At 40.3% G+C, this 16,029-nt stretch overlaps 3 non-coding genes and 2 pseudogenes across 3 annotated transcripts; all 5 read right to left on the reverse strand.

The window, feature by feature from the left end:
* Positions 1-95: 95 nt before the first annotated feature.
* Positions 96-204, reverse strand: LOC143457214 (5S ribosomal RNA; annotated as a pseudogene).
* Positions 205-314: 110 nt separating this feature from the next.
* On the reverse strand, positions 315-433 carry LOC143456280 (5S ribosomal RNA; annotated as a pseudogene).
* Positions 434-543: 110 nt separating this feature from the next.
* Positions 544-662, reverse strand: LOC143453688 (5S ribosomal RNA). Its single transcript, XR_013115346.1, has one exon. It is a non-coding gene; the product is annotated as a 5S ribosomal RNA (ribosomal RNA).
* A 110-nt stretch (positions 663-772) lies between these two features.
* LOC143453638 (5S ribosomal RNA) lies at positions 773-891 on the reverse strand. The gene has a single exon (XR_013115299.1). It is a non-coding gene; the product is annotated as a 5S ribosomal RNA (ribosomal RNA).
* Positions 892-1,003: 112 nt separating this feature from the next.
* LOC143453650 (5S ribosomal RNA) lies at positions 1,004-1,122 on the reverse strand. The gene has a single exon (XR_013115310.1). It is a non-coding gene; the product is annotated as a 5S ribosomal RNA (ribosomal RNA).
* Positions 1,123-16,029: the final 14,907 nt, after the last annotated feature.

The following is a 16,029-nucleotide window of genomic DNA, read 5'->3' on the forward strand; positions in this document are numbered from 1 at the left end:
AAAATAGCTTTTTTAATTCTAATTTGATTGCATAGGAAATTCAAAAACGCAAAGAGTTGCTATAAATTTAATTGAAATATACAGCATGACTAAAATGCTTACAACACCCGGTATTCCCAGGCGGTCTCAGATCAAAGTACTAACCGGGCCCGAGGTTGCTTAACTTCCGAGATCGGGTATACTCAACCTGGTATGGTCGTAGGCGATTTCAAAAGAAAGAAAAGGGCATTTTCAATTCTAATTCGATTGCATAGGAAATTAATAAACGCAAACAGTTGCTAGACATTTGATTGAAAGATACAGCATGACTAAAATGCTTACAACACCCGGTATTCTCAGGCGGTCAACCATCCAAGTACTAACAGGGCCCGTGGTTGCTTAACTTCCGAGATCGAACGAGATCAGGTCTGCTCAACCTGGTATAGTCGTAGGCGATTTCAAAAGAAAGAAAATGGCATTTTCAATTCTAATTCGATTGCATAGGAAATTCAAAAAAGCAATCCGTTGCTAAAAATTTAACTGAAATATACAGCATGACTAAAATGCTTACAGCACCTGGTGTTCCCAGGCGGTCACCCATCCAAGTACTAACCGGGCCCGAGGTTGCTTAACTTCCGAGATCGAACGAGATCGGGTCTACTCAACCTGGTATGGTCGTAGGCGATTTGAAAAGAAAGAAAATGGCATTTTCAATTCTAATTCGATTGCATAGGAAATTCAAAAAAGCAAATAGTTGCTAAAAATTTAATTGAAATATACAGCATGACTAAAATGCTTACAACACCCGGTATTCCCAGGCGGTCACCCATCCAAGTACTAACCGGGCCCGAGGTTGCTTAACTTCCGAGATCGAACGAGATCGGGTATACTCAACCTGGTATTGTCGTAGGCGATTTCAAATGAAAGAAAATAGCTTTTTTAATTCTAAGTCGATTGCATAAGAAATACAAAAACGCAAAGAGTTGCTATAAAAATTTAATGGAAATATACAGCATGTCTAAAATGCTTACAACACCCGGTATTCCCAGGCGGTCACCCATCCAAGTACTAACCGGGCCCGAGGTTGCTTAACTTCCGAGATCGAACGAGATCGGGTATACTCAACCTGGTATTGTCGTAGGCGATTTCAAATGAAAGAAAATAGCTTTTTTAATTCTAAGTCGATTGCATAAGAAATACAAAAACGCAAAGAGTTGCTATAAAAATTTAATGGAAATATACAGCATGTCTAAAATGCTTACAACACCCGGTATTCCCAGGCGGTCACCTATCCAAGTACTAACCGGGCCCGAGGTTGCTGAAGGGCTTGTAGTACGATTTTCAGTAGTTTCAAAACGGCAACCCGGCGATTGTGACGAAGGTTGCATGCAAGACGTCACTATAGAAAAAGTATCAATGGTTCCGGTCCAGTGCGCACGCGACCTCAAATTGTGAATGTTTGCTGTTGTCATGGCGGGTGCGGAGTGTAGATTCAGGCTAAAGTTGACGTTTTGTGTTGGTTCAAAGTTAAGGCTTTTTGGCGGATTTTTTGGAAAAATACATGGAAAAAAGTTGTTAAAAAGTTGAAGCATTTGGTGTGAGAATTCCAGATACGGGAATTTGCTCAAAATACTGCGTTAAGACGTTTTGTCCTACATCTCGGCAGATACAAAAACTCAGCCAGGTGACCGGGCTTGTTTAGAAGCAAATTCAAATTGAAATATGGTACTTTGCATTGTTTTAGATAGGGCTTCGGATAGGCTTACAGGCCCTTAACTTCCGAGATCGAACGAGATAGGTTCTACTATGGGAAATGGATGGTGTTGTAATGGTTTTGGGATGGCCTAAGCCAAACCCAGTTTTTCAGTTTTATTGTCTGACTCCTATGATTGTCTTTGACTCCGTTGCGTTTACTGTCTCATTTGCTTCTTAAATCAACACCAACTTCATAAAGTTTAGTTGTTATATTGTCCGAATCAGTTGTATCGAATTAGCAATATTTACACCATGATCCCACTTTCTTAATAATTCAGTAATAACTTCAATTTTACAGAACAAGGGAAATAACTCAGAGAAGAGAGAATTTCCAAGATACGTTTTGTAAGAGAGCGATTTCAACCAAACATTTCTTTTTATACTAAAATATTGACCAATCAGCGCTTCCAAATTACTTCTCTATCCACGTGTATATGTGTCCATGTTATTCTAAGCTTTACAGCACAAAGAATTCAAATACAGAAAACCACTTGACACACTTAACTACTCCACATGTTGGTTTGAAACTACGATTTGATTAAAGATACTAGAACCAATCATTGCTACCATAAAACCACATGTCGCATACATTTCACACTACTAACGTTTCATCGAGTACACTCCAACTATACGCCGTGAATACAAGGTACTTCAAAACTTCAATCTGCGTCACATATGTCGGTTTTAAAATTCCATGTTTGAATAAGAGATTAACACGATAAATACGTCTGTTTTAACATTTACTTAATTCCAGCCAGAGAAAATGCAAAAACCGCGTTTTAAAAGTGTCAATTATAAAACTTGGTTAATTTGATGATATCCAAACGCCACATAAATCCCCCAACCCCTAAAGGCTTCGAGGTAGGAATTGTCGGCGTTGGCAGGTTGCAAGATTTCTTGTTGTCAGCTTGCAATGTGAATGCAGAATTTGTTTTCTCTCCAGCCAGAATTTTGATGCGGTCAACGAACGTACACAGATGGAATATGCAAAAGAAAAAAATAGCAGTAAACATTCTTCACTAATACTATGTTATATAGAAGGGTTTTTAAATATTTGGATATTTTTTTTTAATATAGCTTTTACCACAAACCAAAGTAACATAAAAAATTGTAATTGTAATTTTACACAAAACCTAGTACCACACTACATATAAGTAGACACCTACATATAAGAAAATAACACACAAACACAAGGTATGACTCAGCTGTGTGAACAAGAGGAAACGCAATGTAAAGGTAACACGTTCGCGCTGTACCTACGTCATAACCATAATAGGACAACGCCGCGACAAAGCCTAATGCTGACGTAAATTGGGGTATAGCGGTTCATTGGGGTTTTCATCGGTATGCCGGACCTCTTGCGTTACAACTAAATCCTCTCTGTTTTCTGGAGCATCGTCGGGAGGTACGTTTTCTTCCATGGCTGGCTGACGGATACGACGGACACGAGAGATGAGAGATCTTGCCAAATCGACTACATGTCCTCTGTAAAACTTAATTGCCCAAATAGTTAAGACAAAGCCCCAAAACATTGCCATGAATAGTAATATAACCAATATCCCGCCTAAAACAGGATTTGTAATAGAAGATAAAACACTCAAAAATACATTGGAGAAGGTATTCTCGATTGTATGTCTGACGCTAGAGAAATCGTAATCCCTAGTTTGATCAGTATTGGCATCTAGAAAATGGTAAAATTTATCATGTGCGAGCTTGAACTGGCTCATCGATACTAGCATATTTTGGATGTCTTCAATTCCTTGGTCTTCCTCTGAAGGATAGTCATCGACAAAGGTTTCAAAATCAACGTCTGGTGTGGTAAAGTTCACTGGTGCGAAAGACGGACGCAATGCTTGCACATCCGAGTCTATTTGACTCAGAGAGTAATTCTCAAATTGATAAAATTGGTTACCAATGGTAAATGAGAAAATGCGACCAGGAACATATGATTCTACATATCGAACTCCTCTATAAAGATTGCCGTCTCGGTAGATTTGACCGAGCGTTTTGGATTCATTATTATAGAAGAATTCAACTAAGGGCCTAGCAGAAAACTGACCCTTGTATACCAGACTTCGTAATACAGTTCCCGATACTGGGTAACATTGAATTTCCGTTATAAGATCACCGATGGTGACGGCTGCTTTCTTCTGTCCGCTAATTGCGGTTAAGCTTTCCCCGGGGTATTGACGTGCGACCAGCGCATAAAGAGATGATACGAGTGTTTCAACTTGACACTCGAGGTAATGTATATCGTCTACTAGATTAGAGACATGGTTAGCCATATTGTCATTGCTTTTCGTCATGAATCTTGCAAGGGCACCGGCTTCCGAACTGGACGAACGGCTATGTACGTCGTTGGATTGCTGTTTGATTGTCGCGGGTTTGTAAAAGTCTAAAGCTGCAAGCTCCGAACAATTTTGCGGAACCAGAATCAATCCTGTAGGCGTGCAAATGGCGTTTCGGTTGTAGCATTGAAATGTCTTTTCAGCACACTTTGCACGATGATGCACACTAATCCCAAGAGCTTTGATTTGCACTCGGTATAAATGTTCTTTGTGGTAATGTAGTAACAGTTTATGGACTCCCTGAGGAACAGTCTGAGGACACTGAAACGATTGTTTAAATTTCCATATAAACGTTCTGGCTCCAACAATACAGGAACCGGAAGATACTTGGCACTTCGCTAAAGTGGCTATGCTCGACATGAGTTTCTGCGTTACCGGATCATATTTCAAATTCGATTTGTTCAGGATGCCATTGACTGTTCGTGTAGTAGTCGTGAAGGGCCAGCTGTAGCGTCGTTTAACTTTGTTTCTGGTAGCCCATGTGAATTCGTTCTGCTGCTTCAGCTCTCCAACATTGGGTGCTTGAAATGTTCTTCTCCAAAGATCGCAAGCATCCGGGTTTGGAGCAGGTCCTGCAACTGTACTATCATCGTGACTTTTGGATCCAAAAAAATAATGGGTTGCTATTGAAGTAGTTATAAACGTACGGCATACAAAAACCTCGATGTCGATTAAGCGGTGACTAGGATCATAAATTGCGGCTGTGCATTGGTGAATTGCAGTATGCTTCTTATGCAAACATGGTTCCGGAGGAGGTATAAAATATTCTCCCTTTTTGTAATGTGGTTGACACAGGTTAAAGGTTTGTAAGCCAATTGTCGGTTGGGAGACCACAACTATGCAAATCAAGTACAAGGCAAGTGGCACGTACATGCTTAGTCTTGAAAACGCTTCGGCAAATGAATTTGACGTCCTCGTCTTGTGGTGCGTAAAGGTGGAATGTCGGTTAAGGCGTCCCAATATATGTCGTCGACTTCAATGTCTTCAGCAGTTTCTACCGGAGATGTCTGAAGTCCACTTAAATCAGCGTTGGAATCTGCAGCGATATAAATATCATTAGTATCATTAACCACTTCATCAACCAAATCCGTCTCTGTCATTGGCGGATTTACTATTTCTACAGAGTCAAAAACAGGCAAATGAGCTACTTTAAGACGGTCTACTGACACATTAGGATGCTGTCCTACAATAGCCAATGTGAAATATTTGTCATATTTGGCCAAAACTTTATAAGGTCCTGCATACGGAGGAGATAAGCTAGGCCTAGAAGCATCAACGCGAATGAATACATGCGTACAGTCCGCAAGACTTTTGTCTATGTACACTGGTGGAGTATCGTGATGTACTGGCGGTGTGCACCGCAAGGTAGCCATAAAGTCCGTTAAATGTTGCACATATGGAGAAGGTGAAGGCGTATCATCGTCCAGGGCTTCGAAAAACTGCCCGGGAACTCGTAAGGTAGAGCCATACACAAGCTCAGCTGGGGAACAGTTTACATGCTCCTTGAGCGATGTCCGTAAACCCAAAAGTACTAGTCCCAAGTTGGCCGTCCAATTCTGCGGAAATTCGCACGCTCTCAAGGCACCTTTCAACGTTCGGTGGGTGCGTTCCAAAAATCCAAGTCAGGAAGGCCGGAATGACAGGGAATGAACAAGCTTGACTCCCAGGGTCCTGCATACGTCTGTGAAAAGTTTGCTCATAAACACCTGACCACGATCGGTGTGAAGTTGCTCAGGTACTCCGTAGCGTCCAACAATGTGCAGCAGAAAATTTCTGGCAATGGTCGCTGCAGTGGCGTCTGGTATAGGAATCGCTTCAACCCATTTCGTGAACCTGTCAGCAAATGTTAAAATGTAACGACAATTGTCACTTTCCACCAATGGTCCAACAATATCTGCCAAAATAAACCGAAATCGTTCTGTGGGTTCACTGTGCGGCTGTAAAGGTGTCTTGTTATGTCTGCTAACTTTACTTTGTTGACATGGCAAACATGTGCGACAAACATTTTTGATATCCGTTTTCATACCACTCCATACAAAGCGTTCGCCAATCTGTTTGAGAGTGCTCTTGTATCCACTGTGTGAGAGCGAGTGAATGTTGTGAAAAATGACGTCACGATACGCGGTCGGCACAATCGGTCGAAATCTCTTCTGTGAAATGTCACCCAGAATCGAGAGGTCCGAATCCGGAAGTTTACGGCGTTCCAATTTCAGGCCAGTTTGGTCGGTCAGCAGTGCTGTTACAGATGCGTCAGCCATTTGATCCTGAGCGAATTGTTCATAGTCGATAGTATAGTCCTGTAACTGAAAAGTATTGATTTCTATACGGGACAAACTGTCCGCTATAACATTACTAAGTCCACTTTGGTAAATGAGCTTGTCGGTAAACTGAGATAAGTAACTGAACTGACTGGTTTGTCTCGGGGACATTGATGTGCCGGCTTTTTGGAAAGCCTGTGTTATGGGGCGATGATCGGTCACCAGGGTAAGCGACCTGCCAATCAGAATATCTGCAAAGTGCCGGGTGGCCAAAAACAAAGCAGTTAGTTCTCTATCAAAGGTGCTATAGTTTCTCTGTGCTGAGTTGAGCGCTTTTGAAAAGAATGCCAAAGGCTGCCATTTATTGTCAATGCATTGAGCTAACACAGCACCAACTGCTTTTCCCGAAGCATCGCATGACAAAACATAATTTGCATTGATTTTTGGAAAACAGAGCTCCGTCGCTGAAGCTAAACGTTCTTTACAGTCCTGAAAAGCTTGCTGAGTTTCTTCAGACCATGCCAATTTCTGACTGGGCCGTTTGACTTTACACAACATCGAATTAAGGGGAATGAGTAAGGCAGCACAATTCTTAATGAAGCGTCTATAAAATCCAAACATACCCAAAAATCGGCGAAGCTCCTTTACCGTGTCGGGCAATGGGTATTTCCGAATAATAGCTACGCGGTCTTGTAAGGGAAGAATCCCGTTTTTGCTCACCATATGACCCAGAAATTTGATCTCCGTCTGGAAGAAAATGGATTTCTCTTTGTTAATCACCAGGCCGAATTTGGAAAGTCGTTCAAATACAGTGCGTAAATGCTCCCTATGCTCTTCCGGCGATTTGGAGAAGATCAAAATATCATCAATGAAGGTTGCCACGTTGGAAACACCTTGAAAAACATGATTCATTAAACGCTGACATGTCTGCGAGGCGTTTGTCAGCCCGAATGGCAGCGTTTTGTAGGAATAATTCCCAAAAATCGTAGTAAATGTAGTTTTAATGACATCTGCAGGGTTTACGGGGATTTGATGAAATGCCGCCTTTAAATTGCAAACCGAAAATATGGTACTACCATCGAGTTCATTGAGAAAGTCTTGCAGATGAGGTAAGGGGTATGTGTCTCTCGGAATTTGAAGGTTCGCCTGACGAAAATCCGTACACAGACGATATGAACCGGTTTTCTTTTTGACGAGAACAATGGGTGATGCCCATTGAGATTCCTGTGAAACGGGTGTGATGATTCCGGCTTCCAGCAGCTTGTCCAGCTCCTTCCGTAGTACGCGAGCTAGTTCCGGTGACATACGTCGGCAGCGGCTGAAAACAGGTGGTCCTGTTGTATTGATATAATGTTTAATGTTATGTTTAGGGTGTACTTTTAGCCGTAAGGGTGCAGTAATCTCTGGAAACTCCTCCAGGAGCGCCAAAGGTGGCTTAAAATCGCTGTTGTTCGCGTCCAGAACGGTTTGTGTCGCCGAAGGGTCCTTATCTTCTGAAGTGCTTCGGTCGCAGCGTGACGTATTCGCCGCTGAAGCTTGAATTGGTTCACATATGCCCACGTCATCGTCACTGATAATATGATCCAGAGCAGTGCTAGATATGCCAATTTTCTTCCTGACTCCTCCGCAATACTGGGCGGAAACCTGTTCATGAGAATATGGATGGAGTAAACGTCTGTTCTTAACATCTACCAAAAGACCGTAATGGCGTAAGAAGTCAGCTCCCAAAATTGGTTGGCGTAACTTATCACAAATATAAAATGACCATGGACAACAGAAAGAAAAACCTAAATCCAATTTGAGCTTGCTCGACGTAGAACAACGGATGCTGGAGCGTACAGTGGGGCCTTGCATCGTGATTGGATGTTGAGCTCCAGTGCCTTTAAAACTACCGGGTAAAACACTGACATCGCTACCGGAATCTACTAAAAATGAAAGGGCAGAGTTACAATCATATATATAAAACGTTGGTCTTTGACTTCTGTTCCCCTCCACCGAATTTAATATAGGCGTGAAGGAGAACCCTGGGCGTTTTTTGCAAATCTGGCATGGTAAACACACGGTTCCTTGCATCTGTAAGCATTTCGGCCGAACATAGCATGATAATAACATACAGGTGGTTGGTTATGCTGTTGCGCAACTGGTCTGTTGAGATGACTACTTCCAGCTCCACGCCCGTCCTGGAAAGGACGAAAAGCCGGACGAAATGTTGCTTGGTGAGCAAACGGAACTCGTTGACGAAAATTTGTATGACCGGCATGGTCCTGAGTATGTCGATATCTCTGTGGAGCACGATAAGACGGAGTTGAACGGTATACGTTATCTGCTGCAGAACCTCTTGTATCGTTTTGTCTTTGATTTACAGCATTAGTAAGTTGAGTAATACGTTGTTCAAAATTGTCATTAATAAGCATTTGCGTAGCATCCGCTCGTGGGGGTTGATGAGCGCTTGTTTTAGCTTCCAATTTGCCTTCAGTCGTATCCGCAAACATGTGTGGGTTAGATACTTGCAAAATGTTATCTGCTCTATCCGCCAATTCACTCAAAGTCAATTCTGGTGAAGCCGCTAATATTTTTCGAACATCCGCTGGAAGTCTATCGAGTAAAAGCTTTTTGAGAAGCGTTTCCACCATCGGATCAATTTGACCATGTTGATTAAGTGTATTTCGCATATCGCGCAGCAAATCACTAGGACGCCTAGTCGTGCTATTTATGTCCGTAGCAGACAATAACTTGTTCAAGCTCAAAGCTTCACTGGCCATAAACTGCTTGATTAACTCGTGTTTCAGATGTTGATATGGCTCCTCGGTGTTCGGTTGCAATATTACATGGTTAACACGATCTATATGACCAGAGTCCAAAGCCGAAATAACATGTAAGAATTTCGCACGTTCTGATATAATGTTATGTTCGACAAAGATGTTTTCAACAACAGACACCCAGGCAAAAATATTCTTAGGCCAAAGCTTAGGTATATTCAGCGACGATCCTGAGGCGCGCACACCTCTATCGACTAGTAACCCATCGGAAGCAAAGCTATCACGTGGCGGGACTACGGACGTCGACATGACGGGGTTTTGTCTGCTCGATGTCGATGCAGAAACTGTCGGCTCACTCATAACCGAAGTAACTACATTTGAATCCGGCAACCGACTTATACTACTATCGGGTACAGTTACGTGGGAGGTTACAATAGCAAAGGTTTCCTCGGTAGGATTAGACATTATACTGGTTCTAGATGTAGGACTTGTTTCTATAAGCGACTTTATAAAATTTGGGGTAGACGTCGATCGCGTTGTCCTATTAAAGATAGGCGATAGCGTAGGTTTGGTTTTAGTCGAGCGCAAATTATACTTAGAGCTGAAGATTGGTAGAAACGATGCCATAAACTAACAATAAATGAATAGAAAATTACTACGGTAATGAAAGAATAATAATAAAGACATTACCGTGAAGTTAAGCAATTCGATATATATCCCAAGTACAGCCAACGTCGCAGAGTAATAATAATCCGAGTACGTTGTGGCCTTGAACTTCACGTCTTGCTGCTTGCTCGTCAGAGGTGCGTATTCTTCTTCTTGTTGTAGAAGAAAGTCGGGTCACCATTTATGGGAAATGGATGGTGTTGTAATGGTTTTGGGATGGCCTAAGCCAAACCCAGTCTTTCAGTTTTATTGTCTGACTCCTATGATTGTCTTTGACTCCGTTGCGTTTACTGTCTCATTTGCTTCTTAAATCAACACCAACTTCATAAAGTTTAGTTGTTATATTGTCCGAATCAGTTGTATCGAATTAGCAATATTTACACCATGATCCCACTTTCTTAATAATTCAGTAATAACTTCAATTTTACAGAACAAGGGAACTAACTCAGAGAAGAGAGAATTTCCAAGATCCGTTTTGTAAGAGAGCGATTTCAACCAAACATTTCTTTTTATACTAAAATATTGACCAATCAGCGCTTCCAAATTACTTCTCTATCCACGTGTACATGTGTCCATGTTATTCTAAGCTTTACAGCACAAAGAATTCAAATACAGAAAACCACTTGACACACTTAACTACTCCACATGTTGGTTTGAAACTACGATTTGATTAAAGATACTAGAACCAATCATTGCTACCATAAAACCACGTGTCGCATACATTTTACACTACTAACGTTTCATCGAGTACACTCCAACTATACGCCGTGAATACAAGGTACTTCAAAACTTCAATCTGCGTCACATATGTCGGTTTTAAAATTCCATGTTTGAATAAGAGATTAACACGATAAATACGTCTGTTTTAACATTTACTTAATTCCAGCCAGAGAAAATGCAAAAACCGCGTTTTAAAAGTGTCAATTATAAAACTTGGTTAATTTGATGATATCCAAACGCCACACTGTTCACGTGACCCGACACCTTATCGAAAGACACTTTATCGAACGACACTTAATCGAACGACACTTTATCGAAAGACACTTAATCGAACGACACCTGATCGAAACGACACCTGATCGAAACGACAGTTGATCGAAAGACACTTTATCGAACCGAAAGTTGATCAAACGACACTTTATCGAACCGACAGTTAATCAAAACGACAGTTGATCGAACGACACTTTATCGAACCGACAGTTCAAGCAAGATTTTTGCGTGTTTCTCAAACATTGAAACAATGGGTCATTGTGATGTTCAGCTATCTGTCCATGTTTGTTTGATAAAATTGGATTTTGTAATTTTTGAGATATTGTGATATTTATATAATTTTGCTCTCTCTCCGCATTGAAACGTATTACTCATTTACGCACCAATAACTTGACTAACTATTCTTTTTCGTTCTCTTTTCACAGCGGGGGCGCGGCGTAACAAGAAGAATTTATAGAAATGTGTCACTTTTAGAAATACCTAATTTACACTAAATTCACTTTCTTTAGTTTTACAATTATGATGTATACAGGAAGCCAGATGATGTTTCTACTAACCTGTAATAATCTCATCGTCTACGACGCATAGGTTTCTAGTAATTAACGATTGCAAATGTGTGTGCGGGGTTGGCCACACCTAGTTTTTTTAGTAAACTCGCGAGCCTGGTTAGGATAGGGTTAAAAGATCCACAATTTATTGAAACAACTGACGATATGCACTGTTAAAAGAACGACAATTTATTAAAAGAACTGACAACATGCACTGTTAAAAGCACGACAACTGACGAAGTGCACATTTCAATCGCATTCATTTAATTACAAGTTGTGTGCAATTGCTCGAAGATAACTTTTTATGTCCATATTTGTTGAGTCATAATTTTCAACTATGCTCTTCAGCCGTTGGTTGACAGCGTCGTAGCGCTTCTTCCGAGGTGGGCCATCGATTCCAGCACTCAATTGCTCAATTAACATTTCGTTGGAACCTTGTTCCCGCTTAATTTTTTTGACGAGTCTTCGAAGCGTCGGATGGGATAATGAGACACGCTTGCTGAACGCATTGTGCCATCCTTCAATGCTATTATTCGTTCTTGGAAGGAAGCGGAATTGGCCATTGGCCAAAATGGAAAAGGCAGCCGAGAATTTCTGCCCGAGGGAAGCTGGGAGAAAGAGCATTATATGCTGCCATTTCAAAGTCTATTGTTACGGTTTCTGGGGCTATTCCTGGTCGCTGTTGTTCCAATAAACAAAAGATGCGATTGTACACAGCTTCAGATTTGTTCTCGGTAATGGTGTATACGAGTGGCACCGTGCGATTTTCATCGACCAGCGCGTGTATCGTGTACAGCTGGTATCCAAGTGGGGCAACATCAAATGTACCGTCACAAAACCAATTAGCGCAGTTGTTCAGTATATCCAGATTCTTTTGAGATGCAAACATATAGAATTCGTTCTCATCGTCTTCCTCGATAACGAAGGCTTCTCCCCTCGGTGTATTAGCTGAGCGTGATCTTAGCTTGCTTTTCGTGAATTTCATTGTTGAAAATATTTGTTCACATGTGTACGTGCTACCAAGCATCGAAGCCATTTATTTTGCGCTGTCGGTCAAGCTGGGATAAAGACTACTTTCAAGAAGCTACTTTGTGTAAAAGTCAGGCAGCGACATGCCCCTTGCTATAAAATTTTGCCTTCAATTCCTTACTCTTTGTATCTATAATGACTAGTCTAGTCTACTGTACAGACAATCTCGTACTTAGTAATTCTCGTGCGTATTCTTGTGATATCTTATTAATATGTGGGCGGGCCGGCCGCCATGCGAAATCGTACACTTTATGATACAAATATAAAATATAGATATAAAATATAAATCGTCAACTTTATGATATATACATCACAATTCATTAATGCACACCATTACAAAGACCGCACATCACAATGGCTCATTGTTTCAATGTTTGAGAAACACGCAAAAATCTTGCTTGAACTGTCGGTTCGATAAAGTGTCGTTCGATCAACTGTCGTTTTGATTAACTGTCGGTTCGATAAAGTGTCGTTCGATCAGCTGTCGTTTCGATAAAGTGTCTTTCGATCAACTGTCGGCTCGATTAACTGTCGTTCGATAAAGTGTCTTTCGATCAGCTGTCGTTTCGATCAGGTGTCGTTCGATAAAGTGTCTTTCGATAAAGTGTCTTTCGATAAGGTGTCGTAGTACCCACTGTTCAACCTGGTATGGTCGTAGGCGATTTCAAAAGAAAGAAAATGGCTTTTTCAATTCTAATTCGATTGCATAGGAAATTCAAAAAAGCAAATAGTTGCTATAAATTTAATTGAAATATACAGCATGACTAAAATGCTTACAACACCCGGTATTCCCAGGCTGTCACACATCCAAGTACTAACCGGGCTCGAGGTTGCTTAACTTTTTCTTTTTTTTTTAACCTATTCATGGGTTTTAACACGACAATGCACGATCAATACACGAAAACAATATTCGATATGCAATACACTTATGTACATAAATACTTCTTTTGATACTGTCACAATCGAAATTAATTTGAGCACATACTATTCCAAAGGGTTTGTGTTACTGAGTTGTGAACACTTGTCTGGCGACTTTTCGCTGCGCTATTGCGCGCTTTTGACATGGCTTTTATTCTGTTTATCACCTCTTGATAGAGAAAAGGTTCTTGTTCGAAAATCACTTTGTTCCTAGATAGCCATATGCAGTACCTTGAAATGCTTAACAATAATATTGTTGCATTCAAATTGGTTTCGCAAACACAAAGTTGTTTTAGTGAACTCAAGTCCAAGGCAATACACATTTGTGGAGAAACTTTCGGCATCAAAACACCACTGATGTTAAATATTATCACGTTTACATAATCCCATATGGGTTGTATACATACACAATCATAAAACAAATGATATACATCTTCATCATGAAGGTCACATAATGGGCATTTTGATGTTTTTTGTATACGTGCTATGCGCTTATGGGGATGATGGTGTGGATGGATTGCTTTAAGGTTGGTCTAAAGCCAAGACCTGTTAGTCTTATTGTTTGACTCCGAGATAATTGTCTTTGACTCCGTTGCGTTTACTGTCTCTATAATGTTTCTTCAAATCAACACCAACTTCATAAAGTCTAATTGTTATATTGTCCGAATAGGTTGTATCAAATTAGAAACATTTACACCATCTTTCCACATTTAAACATCGCTATAACTCGAATTCAGTAATGATTCCAATTCCGAATAATTCAGCAATAACTTCAATTCAGCAGAACAGAAGAAATAGCCAAGATAAAAGAGTTTTAGAAGAGAGCGATTTAGACCAAGCATAAGCTTTTATACTCCCATATTGACCAATCAGCGAATGCCATATGTTATTTTTGCATTGCTACGTACAAGCTATGTCACATCTAATATTATTCTATTATCACCGAAACTCTTGACCAAAGTACCATCGAAACGTTACACGGTAAAAATACAATATAGTATTTGAAACACTTCAAACTCTTTTGTTTGCATAACTGCTTAACCACGAGTAATACATCTGTTTAAACATTCAATTGCCTGTACTGGAGAAACACACACAAACCGCTTTCAAAATGCCAATTACATAATTGTTATAATTTGTTATCACGATCGCCACACGCTCATTAAAACATAAGGGTAGCACATTCCATACTATCTTGTAACCAAAAGTTTTTAAATATTTTGGTAGTAGCTTATTGTGAATGCCAGTCCACATGTTTTGCATATTTATGGGGAACATAGGTACTAGTACTTGTGCATTTCTCTCGTTTACAATTCTCCTGTAGATTTGTTTGGTTGTCTTTTCAGCAGTTTTATCTATGGTAATGCTGTAACGTTTCAGGATATCAACTACGTTGCTATAATATGACGTGGGTTGTGAAGCATGCAGCACAGAATTATTTACAGGCATTGCCAGCATTTTACACAAAGTAAAGCCAATGTAATATTCAAGGAAATACAGCGGTAAGTGTATGCTGTTATTTTGCTTTCGAGCGTTGTAATATTTCTTAACAACTTTTAACTTAAAGATATCTAAATACAATGGAATGTCAAGAAAGTCGTATCCACCGTTTTCCCTGGTTTTACTTATCGTTTCAATGTTTAATCTTGCACCAGTGCGAAAATCATAATTTTCAACAATTTTGCGTACATTTCGGCGTTGCTGAATCGCAAGATCATACACTCTAGAACCATACACAAAAATGGGCAATATTAGTGTTTTTACAATTAGCGATTTTCCATCATACGTCGATCTAAATTTTGAGAAACTCGATACCTTCAAACGCATGCTACGCACCTTGTTTTCGAGCCAATCAGTAATTGCCTGAGGTTTACCATAAGGAACGTTCAAAACATTTATCGAATCGACCCAGGAAAGCGTGGGAAGCTGAGAGTTTTTGCTTTGCTTCTTACCTAGTTTCAAAGCCGTTACTTTACTGAAATTCACTTTTATTCCCGTCCCTGTAAGGTATTCACCTACTACAAAAAAGGCTTGTGACACCGATTGTTCATCTTGAAGCACCAAGGTTGTATCATCAGCGTATGCTATAGTTTTCACAACTTTACCGCCTGAAGCTGGTAGATGTAAACCTTGTATAGCTGTATTCTTGTTTAAAGCAATTATAACCGGCTCCATTGCTAACAAAAACAAATACAAGCTTAATGGATGTCCTTGTCGTAAACCGCGTTCGACGCGAAAATCTGCCCCTATGTGCCCATTGATCATTACACATGTTTGATTATTTATCAGCGTAGTTGTAATCATTTTCGTAAAAATTTCACCAAACCCGAATTTTTTCAGAATTTCAACCAAGAATTCATGGTCGACGCAGTCAAATGCTTTGTAGATGTCAATAGATACAATGTAACCATCGGTGTTTCTGTTTTTAATATATTCAATACAGTCTCTAAGCAGCGCTGTTCCATCGTTTATATCTCTGCCACACACAGCAAACTGCGTGTCATTGATAAGTTTTGGTACTAAGCTTTTCAATCGTAACGTCATCATTTTGCTAAATATTTTATAATCGACATTCAGTAATGTTATCGGTCGATAATTTTTTATATCAGTCCGTTCGCTTTTCTTAAATATCAGAGTTATCAATCCCCGAGTAAACTCGGCGGGTGGTTGTGATTCAGCAAAAAACTCTTTCGCTACTTCAATCAGCGTGTCGCCTACAAGGCTCCAAAACGTTTTGTAGAATTCTATGCTTAAGCCATCGAGCCCCGGTGTTTTACCA

The sequence above is a fragment of the Clavelina lepadiformis genome, chromosome 4 (genome assembly GCF_947623445.1).
Source record: "Clavelina lepadiformis chromosome 4, kaClaLepa1.1, whole genome shotgun sequence".
Lineage (NCBI taxonomy): Eukaryota > Metazoa > Chordata > Ascidiacea > Aplousobranchia > Clavelinidae > Clavelina > Clavelina lepadiformis.